The sequence below is a fragment of the Apodemus sylvaticus genome, chromosome 7, assembly GCF_947179515.1.
Source record: "Apodemus sylvaticus chromosome 7, mApoSyl1.1, whole genome shotgun sequence".
In the NCBI taxonomy this organism is placed as follows: domain Eukaryota; kingdom Metazoa; phylum Chordata; class Mammalia; order Rodentia; family Muridae; genus Apodemus; species Apodemus sylvaticus.
The window spans coordinates 36,951,348-36,969,851 of record NC_067478.1 but is presented as its reverse complement, the minus strand read 5'-3'; positions in this window follow the sequence as shown (position 1 = coordinate 36,969,851).

Sequence of the window (18,504 nt, the reverse complement as noted above, 5' to 3'; positions counted from 1 at the left end):
TTTGGTAGTGACAGGTGGGTGGGTGGGGGAAAACCTTCATAGTAGCAATCTACAGATTCAATGCAATTCCCATCAAAATTCCAACACAACTCTTTACAGATCTTGAAAGAAAAATTCTCACCTTCATATGGAGTAAAAAAACACCAGGAGAGTTAAAACCATCCTGAACACTAAAAGAACTTCTGAAGGTATCATCATCCCTGAATTCAAGCTTTAATACAGAGCAGGAAAAATAAAAACTTCATGGTATTGGTATAAAAACAGATGGGTTGGTCAAGGGAATTGAATGGAAGACCCTGCAATAAACCTGTAATACCTACAACACTTAATTTTTGACAAAGAAGCCAAAACCATACAGTGAAAAAGAGAGAACATCATCAACAAATGTATGGTCTACTTGGATATTTGCATGTAGAAGAGAGCAAATAGATCCATATTTATCTCCCTGCACAAAACTCAAATTCACGTGGATCAAAGACCTCAACATAAAATAATATACACTACATCTAATAGAAGAGAAAGAGGGGACTAGTCTTGAATGCATTGGCACAGGAGGGAATTTTCTCAACAGAACACCAACAGCTCATACACTAAGATCAACAATTAATAAATGGGACTTCATGAAACTGAAAAACTTCTGGAAGGCAAAGGACACTGTCAGACGGACAAAACAGCAGTGTTACAGAATGGAGAAAAATGTTCACTAACTCTACATCTAACAGCAGGCTAATATCCAAAATATGTAAAGAATTCAAGATGTTAGACATGAATAAACAAAAGGAAGACCCTGAAATAAACCTACACAACCATTGATGACCCGAAGCTCTTGTTATACAGTGGCAAATCAATGGAGGTTGTCTTGATGCTGGTCCTGTTTGAAGAACTCATTGTCATGTCTTTTGATGAGGTCATTTTCATACTTAGCACTTTCTACTTATAGTTCTTTGCATATTCTGGATATGAATGCTGTATCAGAAATACAGCTTACAAAGATTCTTTTGCTTCTATTTTCATCTTCAGAGTTGATTTTCATTGTTGTTATACAGCCCTTTTTGTTGTTTTATGATTTATAGCTGTTCATTTTAACCTTAACTACTGCATAAATGAAGTCCTATTCAGAAAGACTTTGGCACCACCTCTGTGTTTGGCTGTTTCAGTTTTTAAGGTTTCACTTTTAGGCCTTTGATCCACTTAGATATGGGGCAGGAGACAGACAAAGCTCTAATTTCATTACTGAACATGTGCTTTCTCTCTTTCCCAGCTTTCCCCACATCATTAAAGATGCTATCTTGTGATTATTTGGCATAATGGTCAAGTATGTAAAGCTTTAATTGTGTGCGTGAGTTTTCTGCTTTATTGATATACACATGTATTTTGTGCCATTACTCTGCTATCTTTATTACTAAAACTGCAATAGAGCGTAATGCCTGGGATGTTAATCCCTCCCACATTGTCCCTTGTACAGGATTCCTTTGGCTACTCTGGATCTATTGTGCTTCCACATGATTTTAGGACTTTTACATTTTTAAGAAGAATGTCACATGGATTTTGATTTTCTTTGCATTGACTACTGGAATTTCTTTGGTAGGATGATTATTGTTAATTCTACCAATCCAAGAGCATAATGGAGTTTCCATTTTCTAGTGTCTCCCTCAGAGATATAAAGTTTTTACTGTCAAGGCCTCTCACTTCCCTTTCTAAATTTCCTTCTAAATATTTAATTTTGGATGTTACCATGAATTCGAATGTGTCCTTGATCTCGTTTCCAGCTGGCTTTTTATTGGTGTGTAAATAGTTTTCTGATTTTTAAAGTCAAATTTGTATTCTAGCACCTTGCTGAAAATGTTGCTTATTTCTGTTGGGGACTTAGAGATCTATACTTATATAAAACATCACCTTACAATAGGGATACTTTCAATTTTTCTATTTCTATATACTTGCATAAAGGTTCTGGTTTAGCTTCAGTAAGTCAGAATGCATATATGACTGCTATCCCTGGCCTGGGTCTGGGGGTAGGCAGCAGGGGCAAGTGGAATCAGATTTATCAAAAGAAATATCAGATTCAACTTCTACCTGCATCTTGAGGAATTTGCATATACAGAGACATGTGTCCACAATCCCATTACAAGCTAGTTCAGAAAGCAAATGGATCTGGCTACTACTTGCATCTGAAACTGAGAAGTGAGATAGGCTAATGGTCCTACATGAGAGTAAACAAGACAGCCCAAGACTGTAGACTCTTCCTGTCTCTGGATCTACATGGTCTGAATGGATGGGCAGAGTTGCCCAGGTTAATGTGAGTATCCTAGGTCACACTTAGGAAGGGGAGTTGACATTTCCAAGGAAATGGATGACTCCACCAAGCCCAATGACCTGAAATTGAAATCTCCAGAACATATATGAGAAAAGGGGATAGGCAGATCCTACAAGTTGTTCTCTGAAACATAAAAGTAGCCCACCAAACAAAATACATGTGAAAACTTAATAATATATAATCAAAGATGGGTTATTATGATACTTTGGGTTCCCCTGTCTTGAAATGTAGGATTTCTGTTACTCATATCTCTTCAGGTCTTTCTTTAATTTGCCTTCAAAAAAGGACAGGCTAGCAGCAACCTAAGCAACTTGCTCATTAGGTCTAGTCACATAGAAGGTCTAGTGACATTCTAGGTCAACACATTTTTACCCACACCAAGCAAGGATTCTGCATAAGTTGTAAACAGTACTGTGATCTGACTGTCACTTTCTGTTTCCTAGAAATACCAGAGAGTACTGACAATGCACTTGCACCAGATGTCAATACAAATACCTCAGAGACTGTGGAATCGGTAAGAAGGCCTTTCTTTAAGACAGAAATGTTACTTTGGTGATTTTATTTTTCAATCAAAATCCCATTTTAAAAACAATGTTGAGCAGAGTTATCTTTGGTCTTAAGAGACTTAGCCTAAGCAGGGGAAGCAGTGGAATTATACCAGCTGGGTCTTGACCAGGTAATACAATTCCAAGCACCAAAGCACCCAGTGTCAAGTTCACAGCCTGTGTGATGGGACCTTTTATTGTGGAGAAAAAGGTTCCTCTTTTGGAAAAAAATATAAATTCCATTTAGAAGTTGACAAGTGTGTCAGGTTCCCTTGCCTTACATGCAGTATGTTCCACAAAAGTCAGTGTGGAGGAAGCGTCATATGTCCATGTGGGGATGCTGAGGGGGTATTGTACTTAACACATGAGCAGTAATATAAATAATTGAGACCATCGTGCAGAAGGGTTTAATTCCACAGTTGACTTCTAAAGATGATGAAGCCCATTGCAGTGTAACTTAGAGAACACAGGGCAGACAACAGACAGAGAGTGGTACTTAATGTGGCCTTTGACATAGGAAAAGTGGGAAGTGACATGACTAAGAAATCCCAGTCTTCTGTGACACCATCACAGAATGTTCTTACACATAATCATTCACTTGAAGATATTTACCTATGTTGATTGGCATTTAAAACATGTTGATAGGCTTTTCAAAGGCCCATGCAAACAGAAACTAGTGTGACCTTCACTGCATACTCTTTTCTCTCCTTTAAATTTCAGGAGGAAGCTAGAAAACGCCGGCGGTGCAGTATGTATTTCCAAGTCTCTTAAGACACAATTTAGAAACAAATTCTGTAAATATTGAGCATACTTATATTTGAATGCAGCACTATAATCTAAGCTACCTCTTGGGAAGAATTTGGATTTTGTTTTTAAAAATAGTACTTTCCTAACTTAATAAAAATAGAGTGAGGCCATTTGTGTAGATTCACTGGATCCAGCTATGATCCCTGGAGTTAGTTTGGAATGGTCTATACTTGCTTGTATCTAAACCAATTTTTGTCTATGATAGGCATCCAGATTAGCCACTCTAATCTCCAGGGAGAAAATCTTGAATTACCGGAATAGGATACACATTTTACCTACAAAGTATGAGTTTAAACTTCATTGCATGTGGTGCATTTATTTCTTTGGTGGCACTTTAGTGAAGAATGAATCAGAGCATAGAGATGAGTGATGAGATTATCCGTGTAGATCAAGATACTTTGTGCAGCAAGGACTTAGTGATGCCTATCTCTCCAGCCTGCCTTTGGTTGGTTAGAATCACAGAGACCCCAGTAACAGCCATGACTACCACAATGGGCAAAAGCACAGGGCTTTGCTCCTCTTTGCCAATAGACATTCACAAGCATGAGAGGGAGAAAAGCCCACATGATTCTAGTCAGACCACAGATTCTGAGAGTGGGAGCCCAACACCACATGAGGAGAAGGGTTGGGTGATATTCACACAGGCTTTTAATACATGGGTCAATTCAGTAAGAATGAAAAAATGGGAAAATATTTCTCCTTAGGAAAGAGCACACCATTGTTTATGCAATACCAAATATTCAGCTATGAAAACGTACATACAATACACAAGAATAACCTTTGCCAGACTGTGGATGCTCCATTTATATAATTAGGAACAGAAACACACACATACTAATAAATGGATGTGACAACAGTAGTGAAAACAGTAGTCATGATTTGGAAGAAGACAAGGAGAGGTACATTGGCATATGGTTTGTAGTGAGAAACAGACATAGGATATAGGATGTAAATATATCAAAAAAAAGGAAATTGGTGTTTTTAAAAGAAATAAGTGAGTATGATATTTTTTGCTTCTTTTTAGTTTATTTTGTCACATTTTGTTGTTATCTCTTAGAAGCCTATTACTATTTTTTTTTTGTTAAGAGAGTCAGAAAAGGGAGTGGATCTGGAAGGGAGTGTGGTAGTGAGGAACTGGGAGGAGCAGAGAGAGACGAAAGCATAATTCAGATATGTTATGAGAAAAGAATCTATTTTCAATGAAAGTATGAAAAATTAAAAGTAAAAACACTCTGCTGGCTGGGCAGTAGGGGCACATGCCTTTAATCCCAGCACCTGTGAGACAGAGGCAAGAGAATTTCTGAGTTCGAGGTTAGCCTAGTCTACAGGGTGAATTCTAGGACAGCCTGGGCTATACAATGATTGGTACCCTCCCAATTTTGTTTCCCAACGATTAATACTCAGTCACTGACAGGCAGGTGACAGTGAAAGGATGGTTGAGGAAGGCCCTATTTACTAATCCAGGAATCACACAGCTTCCTTTGAGTTGAAAGGTAGAGCATGTATATCTTCAGTTGTTTCTCTCAGGGAATATGGCCACTTAGGCTTGAATGCAACTATTATTGTAACCTTAGGTGAAGAGTCAAAGGTTTTCACAGCTTCTTACCTCCTGAATCCCATTAAGGCAATACCATAATTGTCCAGGAGATGTAATCTATAAAGGCTGGGCCGAGAAAAAAGAGTAAACAAGTGTTCTACAATGTTCTGTAATAATTATATTGCAGGCTCTGGGTACGATTGCTCCTATGTAGCTGAAGTCTTCTGGCATGTCACAGACATTGCAAGGCACTCCAGCACTGCCTTTGCTTTTTCCTACAGTATACACCAAAGAGATCTGTTCTAGTCTAGTGAGTCTTATGGGAAGTCCTTCTCAACCAACTAAAAAGAATGTCTTCATGATATAGTGGAGAGTTGGTGGGTGAAGGCATTGCATGAGTGCCCCTGTGTCCATATGGCTCTAAGAAGGGTTAGAATGGTGTCCATTGGGCTGCACACTCACATGGCATGCTCAGTCATGTGGCTCTCCCTCTGTGTTTTCATATCCATTTATATTTATTCTTTATCTGTGATTCCTGTGATGTGCATTCAATGCCTGATCGTACACTACATGCATTGATCCTCCTGAAGCCCTAGTCTCACTGATGACTGGACCTGGAATAAGCAGTCAGATCAAATGCACAAATACTTAGTTTCCTGATAAAGTTAGTTTCCTGTCTTTATCTGTCCAGAAGCTGACACAACTTCCTCTTTTTAATGCATTCCTAGTTTCTGACTTATTAAAGAGATTTGAGCAGAAGCAAACCATGTGCCCACACTATGGAATAGGAGCACAAGCTTTTAGTGTTACTTCACCTGAAACAACTGTCAAGAAAAACAAAGGTACTGTGGGAATTCTAATTGTCTATAGTGAATGATAATTATATAGTTTCATATGTCAATTTATAGAGAGACCATTAATGCTATTTTTTCCTATATAGACAATTCTGATATATCTTTTTCTTTCTTTCTTTATTTCTTTCTTTCTTTCTTTCTTTCTTTCTTTCTTTCTTTCTTTCTTTCTTTCTTTCTTTCTTTCATTCTTTCGGTTTTTTTGGTTTTTTAGGACAGGGATTCTCTGTGTAGCCCTGCTTGTTCTGAAACTCTCTCTGTAGAGCAGCCTGGTCTTGAACTCAGAAATCTTCCTGCCTCTGCCTCCCAAGTACTGTGATTAAAGGCATATGCCACCACTGCCTGACTCAATGCCGGTATAACTATGTTTGTAATTTAAATACAACTGCAGTGCTTTAAAATGGATTCAATGTTTGGTTTTTCATTCAATAGCATGAATCAGTATAAAGTTTTTGTTCATCTTGAGTTGGTAGGGTTGCCCCTGGTATAGACAGGAATCTGATAAACAGCCATCTAATATGTTCTCTCATACATGGATGATGTAAATCAATTACAGCAGATCTTTCTCAAGAGTGACCTGGTAAATGTCCAATGACTCATGATTGAGGGTTAAAGTCAAACCAGGTAACAGAATTCCGCATGTTATTCAAGTGGCAAAGTTTCCAGAAGTGGTCACATTACCCCTGTGTTTGGAGATAAGAACGAGGAACAGATCCCATGAAAGATGGGGAAAGGGGTGGTTTATGTGCTTTACCTCTTACAGGTGTACAGTGGTCATGGTGCCTGGGTGCTTGTGCTCTGCTTGTCATTGTGTTGTTTATTTACAGTTTTCCCCAGAATAGTCACTCCTTTCAGCCTGTGATACTACAAACATTCAGAGTTTCAGATTCAGTGACTAGCTCTACATTTTAATTATGCCCTATCTAAATAATTTTTGCTGTTGTTCTTACAAAATACCATGAAGGAAACTACATAAAGAAGTAATAATTTATTTTTCAGTATACTATAAGCTTATAAATCATAACATAGGAAAGTAATATAAATGGGAGTTTGTGGCAGTCACATGAAAAATTGTCCAAAAGGAGAGGAGGGCTTGTAGATATATACATCACAAAGTAGAAATTTTATAAAGACCAGAAAACTGAATGCTTATAAACACATAAAAGACATATAGATTACCAATTTTGCAATATACTTCCATAAAATGTGCACAACATATGATGAATTATTACAATTTACCTCCTTTTTAGTCACAGTTTTCAGGATTGTATCATTCTTTATCTTTGGGGGATCATTTAATGGAATACAAACCTCCACTTTTAAATAGTTGTGTACAGTAAATTACAGGATGTGCAGATGACCCCATAGGTAAGAACACTTGCTGTGCACACTAGGACCTTAGTTCGAATCCTCAGAACACATTAAAAAAAAACATGTAATTTCTGTACACACCTGTAACTCCAGCAAAGTCAGGGCCAGAGAAAGGAAGATTCTAATTTTTAGCTGGATTCTAGTATAGGTCCAGCATCCTCAAGAGATCTTGATTTAAGGAAGGAAGGAAGGAGGAAGGAAGGAAGGAAGGAAGGAAGGAAGGAAGGAAGGAAGGAAGGAAGGAAGGAAGGAAGGAAGTAATTCATGAAAAAGGATTGTTTTAATTTACACTTTTGTTTCTTAGAGAATTTAATTTGACTACTTTATATTATTCTATCCCCCCTTCTCCCTAGGTCAACATATCCCATATTCTCCCTTCAAATATATGACCTCTTCTATGATAACTATTATTGTTACATAAACACTTCAGTCCATTTATTATTACTCTTAAGTCTACATGTTTAGTGCTGCTAATCTAAAATCAAACTATGAGGGGATTCACCCTAGAGAAAATTGATTCTCTCTCTCTCTCTCTCTCTCTCTCTCTCTCTTTCTCTCTCTCTCTCTCTCTCTCTCTCTCTCTCTCTCTCTCTCTCTCTCTCTCTCCAATCATTTATTGCCTATAGCTTTTGATCTAAGTTGGTAGGTCAATAGGTGCTGGCATGATGCAGGCCCTCTTTGAACAACTGTATTGAGATTTCATGGGTTTATCATTTCTCATGTCTAGAAAGCACTATCCAGCAGCATATGCCCTGTCCCTCCATCTCATATAATCTTTTGACTCATCTTCCAAAATGTTCCCCGAGCATTTTGACATGTAGGGGTTATATTGGGATCCTACAGTTTGTCCTCTGATGTCCACATGTCCCTACAAATGGATTACATGTGAAGACTTGGATTTCATCTTACATATCAAAGACATTATTTTGTGCTGCTTTGGATTCCTATTCTCTGGAAATGCAGTAGTTCTGTTACTCATAAGTAACATGTCTTTCTTTGCTTTAATTTACCTTCAAGAGAAAGCAGTTAAACAGCAGCCCAGCCATCCTGTTCATTAGATCTAGGTACATGTGTTAAGTCCTTGTACTTTTATCTACACCAAGCAAAGATGCTGAAAAAGTCGTATAGACTACCCTGAGCTGACTGTCAATGTCTGTTGCCCTTGTCTTACCAGAGAATGCTGCTGCAACTTCAGTAGTTGAAGAAAAGACAACAGAGTCTATGACCAAGGTAAGAAGGCCTTTCTTCTCTTTAAGATAGAAAAGTTACTTTGGTGACCTTATGTTTCTTTCTGTCAAATTCCCATTAGAACAACAAAACTGAACATTGACATTGTGGGTTTTAGAGATTTAGCTTTGGGAAGAGGAAGAAATAGAATTTGATGACCATGCCCCTGCCTGAATAGATCATAAAACTTCTAGTGTCAGGTAACATAGTTTGTGTACTATTGCTGCCAGCAGCTACTGTAAACGGGGTCCCTGGAAGAGAAGCTGGGGTTGGCGGGGGGGGGGGGAGTGAGAAAAAAATAACATTGGGACAACGTTGCTGTTCGAGACGTAATGTTTTATCAGGGTCTCACAATATATATGGCTTTTTTTTTTCGATATAATTTATTTACATTTCAAATGATTTCCTCTTTTCTAGCCCCCCCCCACTCCCCGAAAGTCCCATAAGCCCCCTTCTTTTCCCCTGTCCTCCCACCTACCCCTTCCCATTTCCCCATTCTGGTATTGCCGAATACTGTTTCACTGAGTCTTTCCAGAACCAGGGGCCACTCCTCCTTTCTTCCTGTACCTCATTTGATGTGTGGATTATGTTTTGGGTATTCCAGATTTGTAGGTTAATAACCACTTATTAGTGAGTTCATACCATGATTCACCTTTTGAGTCTGGGTTACCTCACTTAGTATGATGTTCTCTAGCTCCATCCATTTGCCTAAGAATTTCATGAATTCATTGTTTCTAATGGCTGAATAGTACTCCATTGTGTAGATATACCACATTTTTTGAATCCACTCTTCTGTTGAGGGATACCTGGGTTCTTTCCAGCATCTGGCAATTATAAATAGGGCTGCTATGAACATAGTAGAGCATGTATCCTTATTACATGGTGGGGAATCCTCTGGGTATATGCTGAGGAGTGGTATAGCAGGATCTTCTGGAAGTGAGGTGCCCAGTTTTCGGAGGAACCGGCAGACTGATTTCGAGAGTGGTTGTACCAATTTGCAACCTCACCAGCAGTGGAGGAGTGTTCCTCTTTCTCCACACCCTCTCCAACACCTGCTGTCTCCTGAATTTTTAATCTTAGCCATTCTGACTGGTGTAAGATGAAATCTCAGGGTTGTTTTGATTTGCATTTCCCTAATGACTAATGAAGTTGAGCATTTTTTAAGATGCTTCTCCGCCATCCGAAGTTCTTCAGGTGAGAATTCTTTGTTTAACTCTGTACCCCATTTTTTAATAGGGTTGTTTGGTTTTCTGGAGTGTAACATCTTCAGTTCTTTATATATATTGGATATTAGCCCACTATCTGATGTAGGATTGGTGAAGATCTTTTCCCAATTTGCTGGTTGCCGATTTGTCCTCTTGATGGTGTCCTTTGCCTTACAGAAACTTTGTAATTTTATGAGGTCCCATTTGTCAATTCTTGCTCTTAGAGCATACGCTATTGGTGTTCTGTTCAGAAACTTTCTCCCTGTACCGATGTCCTCAAGGGTCTTCCCCAGTTTCTTTTCTATTAGCTTCAGAGTGTCTGGCTTTATGTGGAGGTCCTTGATCCCTTTGGAATTGAGCTTAGTACAAGGAGACAAGGATGGATCAATTCGCATTCTTCTGCATGCTGACCTCCGGTTGAACCAGCACCATTTGTTGAAAAGGCTATCTTTTTTCCATTGGATGTTTTGAGCCTCTTTGTCGAGGATCAAGTGGCCATAGGTGTGTGGGTTCATTTCTGGATCTTCAATCCAGTTCCATTGATCTTCCTGCCTTTCACTTTCACTGTACCAATACCATGCAGTTTTTAACACTATTGCTCTGTAGTATTGCTTGAGGTAAGGGATACTGATTCCCCCAGATTTTCTTTTGTTGCTGAGAATAGTTTTAGCTATCCTGGGTTTTTTGTTGTTCCAGATGAATTTGATAATTGCTCTTTCTAACTCTGTGAAGAATTGAGTTGGGATTTTGATGGGTAGTGCATTGAATCTGTATATTGCTTTTGGCAAAATGGCCATTTTAACTATATTGATTCTACCGATCCATGAGCATGGGAGGTTTTCCCATTTTTTGAGGTCTTCTTCCATTTCTTTCTTCAGAGTCTCGAAGTTCTTGTCATAGAGATCTTTCACATGTTTGGTAAGAGTCACCCCAAGATACTTTATACTGTATGTGGCTATTGTGAAGGGGATCATTTCCCTACTTTCTTTCTCAGCCTGCTTATCCTTTGAGTATAGGAAGGCCACTGATTTGCTTGAGTTGATTTTATAACCTGCCACTTTGCTGAAGTTGTTTATCAGCTGTAGGAGCTCTCTAGTGGAGTTTTTTGGGTCACTTAGGTAGACTATCATGTCGTCTGCAAATAATGATAGTTTGACTTCTTCCTTTCCAATTTGTATCCCTTTGACCTCCTTATGTTGTCAAATTGCCCGAGCTAGTACCTCAAGTACAATATTGAAAAGATAAGGAGAAAGGGGGCAGCCTTGTCAGGTCCCTGATTTCAGTGGGATTGATTCAAGTTTCTCTCCATTAAGTTTGATGCTGGCTACCGGTTTGCTGTATATTGCTTTTACTATGTTTAGGTATGGACCTTCAATTCCTGTTCTCTGCAAGACTTTAAGCATGAAAGGATGCTGAATTTTGTCAAATGCTTTTTCAGCATCCAATGAAATGAGCATGTGGTTTTGTTCTTTGAGTTTGTTTATGTAGTGGATTGTATTGATGGATTTCCATATATAGAACCAACCCTGCATTCCTGGGATAAAGCCTACTTGATCATGGTGGATGATCGTTTTGATGTGTTCTTGGATTCGGTTGGCAAGAATTTTATTGAGTATTTTTGCATCGATGTTCATAAGGGAAAGTGATCTGAAGTTCTCTTTCTTTGTTGGAACTTTGTGTGGCTTTGGTATCAGCGTAATTGTGGCTTCGTAGAAGGAATTGGGTAGTGTTCCTTCTGTTTCTATTTTGTGGAATAGTTTGAAGAGTATTGGTGTTAACTCTTCTTTGAAGGTCTGGTAGAATTCTGCACTGAAACCATCTGGTCCTGTGCTTTTTTTGGTTGGAAGACTTTCTATGACTCCTTCTATTTCTTTAGGCATTATGGGACTGTTTAGATGGTCTAGTTGGTCCTGATTTAATTTTGGTATTTGGTATCTGTCAAGGAAACTGTCCATTTCCTCCAGATTATCCAGTTGTTTTGAGTACAGGCTCTTGTAGTAGGATCTGATGACTTTTTGGATTTCCTCAGTTTCCATTGTTATATCTCCCTTTTCATTTCTAAGTTTGTTAATTTGGATACATTCTCTGTGCCCTTTGGTCAGTCTGGCTAAGGGTTTATCTATCTTGTTGACTTTCTCAAAGAACCAGCTCCTGGTTTTGCTGATTCTTTGTATGGTTCTCTTTGTTTCTACTTGATTGATTTCGGCCCTGCGTTTGATGATTTCCTGCTTTCTACTCGTCCTGGGTGAAATAGCTTCTTTTTGTTCTAGGGCTTTCAGGTTTGTCATTAAGCTGGTAATGTATTCTCTCTCCATTTTCTTTTTGGAGGCACTCAGGGCTATGAATTTTCCTCTTAGCACTGCTTTCGTTGTGTCCCATAGATTTGGGTATGTTGTGTTTTCATTTTCATTGTGTTCTAAAAAGTCTTTAATTTCTTTCTTTATTTCTTCCTTGACCAAGGTATCATTGAGTAGAGTATTGTTCAGTTTCCACGTGTATGTGGGTTTTCTGTTGTTTCTGGTGCTATTGAAGACCACTTTTACTCCATAGTGATCAGATAGGAGGCATGGGATTAGTTCTATCTTCTTATATTTGTTGAGGTCTGTCTTGTGACCAATTATATGGTCGATTTTGGAGAAGGTACCATGAGGTGCTGAGAAAAAGGTATATTCTTTTGTTTTAGGATAGAATGTTCTATATATATCTGTTAAATCTAATTGGTCCAAAGCTTCGATTAGTTTCATTGTGTCCCTGTTTAGTTTCTGTTTTCCCGATCGGTCCATTGAGGAAAGTGGAGTGTTGAAGTCACCCACAATTATTGTGTTAGGTGCAATGTGTGCTTTTAGTTTTAATAAAGTTTCTTTTAGGAAAGAGGGTGCCCTTGCATTTGGGGCATAGATGTTCAGGATTGACAGTTCTTCTTGTTGTATTTTTCCTTTGACCAGCAAGAAGTGTCCCTCAGGGTCTCTTTTGATGACTTTGGGTTGAAAGTCAATTTTATCTGATATTAAAATGGCTACTCCAGCTTGTTTCCTGAGACCATTTGCTTGTAAAATTGTCTTCCAGCCTTTTACTCTAAGGTAGTGTTTGTCTTTGACCCTGAGGTGTGTTTCCTGTAAGCAGCAAAATGTAGGGTCCTGTTTACGTATCCATTCAGTTAGTCTGTGTCTTTTTATTGGGGCATTAAGTCCATTGATGTTAAGAGATATTAAGGAATAGTGATTGTTACTTCCTATCATTTTTGACGTTATTTTTTAAATTTGACTGCTTAACTTCTTTTGGGTTTGGTGAAAGGTTACTATCTTGCTTTTTCCAGGGTTAAGTTTCCCTCCTTGTATTGGTGTTGTCCTCCTATTATCCTTTTTAGGGCCGGGTTTGTGGATAGATATTGGGTAAACTTGGTTTTGTCATGAAATATCTTAGTTTCTCCATCTATGGTGATTGAGAGTTTTGCTGGATATAGTAGTTTTGGTTGGCATTTGTGTTCTCTTAGAGTCTGCATGAGATCTGCCCAGGACCTTCTAGCCTTCATAGTCTCCGGTGAAAAGTTTGCTGTGATTCTGATAGGTCTTCCTTTATATGTTACTTGGCCTTTTTCTCTTACTGCCTTTAGTATTCTTTCTTTGTTTAGAACATTTGGTGTTTTGATTATTATGTGACAGAAAGTATTTCTGTTCTGGTCCAGTCTGTTTGGAGTTCTGTAGGCTTCTTGTATATTCATGGGCATCTCTCTCTTTAGGTTAGGGAAGTTTTCTTCCATAATTTCATTGAAGATATTTGCTGGCCCTTTAAGTTGTAAATCTTCACTCTCATCTATGCCTATAATCCTTAGGTTTGGTCTTCTCATTGTGTCCTGGATTTTCTGGATATTTTGGGTTACAAGCTTTTTGCATTTTGCATTTTCTTTAACTGTTGAGTCCATGGTTTCTATGGAATCTTCAGCATCTGAGATTCTTTCTTCTATTTCTTGTATTCTGTTGTTGATATTTGCATCTCTGTCCCCTGATTTCTTCCCAAGGCTTTCTATCTCCAAAGTTGTCTCCTTTTGAGTTTTCTTAGTTGTTTCTACTTCTGATTTTAGATCCTGGATGGCCTATGGGGCATGCCTGCGGTTCAGGCTCCCCCTCGATGTCCTAAGGATTATAGGTATAGATGAGAGTGAAGATTTACAACAGAACGGGCCAGCAAATATCTTCAACAAAATTATGGAAGAAAACTTTCCTAACTTAAAGACAGAGATGCCTATGAATATACAAGAAGCCTACAGAACTTCAAACAGACTGGACCTGAGCAGAAATACCTCCCGTCACATAATAATCAAAACCCCAAATGCACTAAACAAAGAAAGAATATTAAAGGCAGTAAGAGAGAAAGGCCAAGTAACATATAAAGGAAGACCTATCAGAATCACACCAGACTTCTCACCAGAGACCATGAAAGCTAGAAGATCCTGGGCAGATCTCATGCAGACTCTAAGAGAACACAAATGTCAGCCAAGACTACTATTCCCAGCAAAACTCTCATTCACCATAGATGGAGAAACCAAGATATTCCATGACAAAACCAAATTCACACAATATCTTTCCACAAACCCAGCTCTGCAAAGAATAATAGGAGGAAAACTCCAATACAAGGAGGGAAACTACACACTGGAAAAAGCAAGATAGTTACCTTCCTTCATCAAACCCAAAAGAAGATAACCACTCAAATATAAAAAGAACATCAAAAATGACAGGAAGTAATAATCAATATTCCCTAATATCTCTTAACATCAATGGTCTCAATTCCCCAATAAAAATGCATAGACTAACAGACTGGATAAGGCAACAGGACCTTACAATTTGCTGTATACAGGAGACACACCTCAGTGTGAAAGATAAAAACTACCTCAGAGTAAAAGGCTGGAAGACAATCTTACAAGCCAATGGTCACAGGAAACGAGCAGGAGTAGCCATTCTAATATCAGATAAAATTGACTTTCAACCTAAAGTCATCAAAAGAGACACAGAAGGACATTTCTTGCTGGTCAAAGGAAAAATCCACCAAGAAGAACTTCAAATTCTGAACATCTATGCGCCAAATGCAAGGGCACCCTTATTCGTAAAAGAAACCTTACTAAAACTCAAAGCACACATTGCACCTAACACAATAATTGTGGGGGACTTCAACACTCCACTTTCCTCAATGGACCGATCGGGAAAACAGAAACTAAACAGGGACACAGTAAAACTAATTGAAGCTTTGGATCAATTGGATTTGACTGATATTTATAGAACATTTCACCCTAAAGCAAAAGAATATACCTTTTTCTCAGCACCTCATGGTACCTTCTCCAAAATCGACCATATAATTGGACACACGGCAGACCTCAACAAATATAAGAAGATCGAACTAATCCCATGCCTCCTATCAGATCACTATGGAGTAAAAGTGATCTTCAATAGCAACAAAAACAACAGAAAACCCACATACACGTGGAAACTGAACAATATTCTACTCAATGATACCTTGGTCAAGGAAGAAATAAAGAAAGAAATTAAAGACTTTTTAGAACACAATGAAAATGAAAACACAACATACCCAAATCTATGGGACACAATGAAAGCAGTGCTAAGAGGAAAACTCATAGCCCTGAGTGCCTCCAAAAAGAAAATGGAGAGAGCACACATTACCAGCTTAATGACACACCTGAAAGCCCAGGAACAAAAAGAAGCTATTTCACCCAGGAGGAGTAGAAGGCAGGAAATCATCAAACTCAGGGCCGAAATCAATCAAGTAGAAACAAAGAGAACCATACAAAAAATCAACAAAACCAGGAGCTGGTACTTTGAGAAAATCAACAAGATAGATAAACCCTTAGCCAGACTGACCAAAGGGCACAGAGAAAGTATCCAAATTAACAAACTTAGAAATGAAAAGGGAGATATAACAACAGAAACTGAGGAAATCCAAAAAATCATCAGATCCTACTACAAGAGCCTGTACTCAACACAACTGGAGAATCTGGAGGAAATGGACAATTTCCTTGACAGAAACCAAATACCAAAATTAAATCAGGACCAACTAGACCATCTAAACAGTCCCATAATGTCTAAAGAAATAGAAGGAGTCATAGAAAGTCTTCCAACCAAAAAAACCACAGGACCAGATGGTTTCAGTGCAGAATTCTATCAGACCTTCAAAGAAGAGTTAACACCAATACTCTCCAAACTGTTCCACAAAATAGAACAGAAGGAACACTACCCAATTCCTTCTACGAAGCCACAATTACGCTGATATCAAAGCCACACAAAGATCCAACAAAGAAAGAGAACTTCAGACCAATTTCCCTTGTGAACATCGATGCAAAAATACTCAATAAAATTCTTGCCAACCGAATCCAAGAACACATCAAAACGATCATCCACCATGATCAAGTAGGCTTTATCCCAGGAATGCAGGGTTGGTTCAATATACGGAAATCCATCAATGCAATCCACTACATAAACAAACTCAAAGAACAAACCACATGGTCATTTCATTGGATGCTGAAAAAGCATTTGACAAAATTCAGCATCCTTTCATGCTTAAAGTCTTTGAGAGAACAGGAATTCAAGGCCCATACCTAAACATAGTAAAAGCAATATACAGCATACCGGTAGCCAGCATCAAACTAAATGGAGAGAAACTTGAAGCAATCCCACTGAAATCAGGGACCAGACAAGGCTGCCCCCTTTCTCCTTATCTTTTCAATATTGTACTTGAGGTACTAGCTCGGGCAATTCGACAACATAAGGAGGTCAAAGGGATACAAATTGGAAAGGAAGAAGTCAAACTTTCATTATTTGCAGACGACATGATAGTCTACCTAAGTGACCCAAAAAACTCCACTAGAGAGCTCCTACAGCTGATAAACAACTTCAGCAAAGTGGCAGGTTATAAAATCAACACAAGCAAATCAGTGGCCTTCCTATACTCAAAGAATAAGCAGGCTGAGAAAGAAATTAGGGAAATGACCCCCTTCACAATAGCCACAAACAATATAAAGTATCTTGGGGTGACTCTTACCAAACATGTGAAAGATCTGTATGACAAGAACTTCAAGACTCTGAAGAAGGAAATGGAAGAAGACCTCAAAAAATGGGAAAACCTCCCATGCTCATGGATCGGTAGAATCAATATAGTTAAAATGGCCATCTTGCCAAAAGCAATATACAGATTCAATGCAATACCCATCAAAATCCCAACTCAATTCTTCACAGAGTTAGAAAGAGCAATTATCAAATTCATCTGGAACAACAAAAAACCCAGGATAGCTAAAACTATTCTCAGCAACAAAAGAAAATCTGGGGGAATCAGTATCCGTGACCTCAAGCAATACTACAGAGCAATAGTGTTAAAAACTGCATGGTACTGGTACAGTGACAGGCAGGAGGATCAATGGAACAGGATTGAAGATCCAGAAATGAACCCACACACCTATGGCCACTTGATCCTCGCCAAAGAGGCTGAAAACATCCAATGGAAAAAAGATAGCCTTTTCAACAAATGGTGCTGGTTCAACTGGAGGTCAGCATGCAGAAGAATGCGAATTGATCCATCCTTGTCTCCTTGTACTAAGCTCAAATCCAAATGGATCAAGGACCTCCACATAAAGCCAGACACTCTGAAGCTAATAGAAAAGAAACTGGGGAAGACCCTTGAGGACATCTGTACAGGGAGAAAGTTTCTGAACAGAACACCAATAGTGTATGCTCTAAGAGCAAGAATTGACAAATGGGACCTCATAAAATTACAAAGTTTCTGTAAGGCAAAGGACACCATCAAGAGGACAAATCGGCAACCAACAAATTGGGAAAAGATCTTCACCAATCCTACATAAGAGGTCTCACTCTGTAGACCAGGCTGGCCTTGAACTCAGGAATCCGCCTGCCTCTGCCTCCAGAGTGCTGGGATTACAGGTGTGCACCAACACCGCCCGGCTTAGAAGTTACATTCATAGTAGGCCTTGCTTAAGTCCCTAAGCTGCACGTTGACTTACACAACACGCATTACATGCTAGAGAAAAACACACAAAGAAACTCTCTCTAAGCCCATATGGACACTGCCTGGAGGACCAGGAACCAGAAGCCTAGGATAGAACCAAAGAGCCTGGCAAAAAAAAAAAAAAAAAAAAAAGTAAATGAAATGATTCCTAATGATATTCTGCTCATAACAGATGAGGTTTCCATGGAAACAGATACAGAGACCTACGGCCAAACATTAGGTGAAGTTCAGTGAATCTGCTGAAGATGGGGAGGAAGGATTGTAGGAGCCAGAGGGGTCAAGGACACCACAAGAAAACCTACAGAGTCAATCAACCTGGCTTCACAGGGGCTCACAGAGACAAATCCTACAATCAGGCAGCCAGCATGGATCTGACCTAGGCACTCAGCATTTATTTTATGGCTATGTAGTTTGGTCTTCTTGTGGGACTCCTAACAGTGCATGTGGGGGGCTGGCTCTGACAGTTTTGCCTGCTGTGGAGAGACCCTTTTTCTCTTCCTGGGCTGCCTTGCTCAGCCTTTATATGAGGAGAGGGGCCTAGTCTTATTGTAACTTGGTATGCCATGCTGCTTTGATATCTGGAGGAGGCCAGCCCTCCTCTGAAGGGACATGGAGGAGGAAG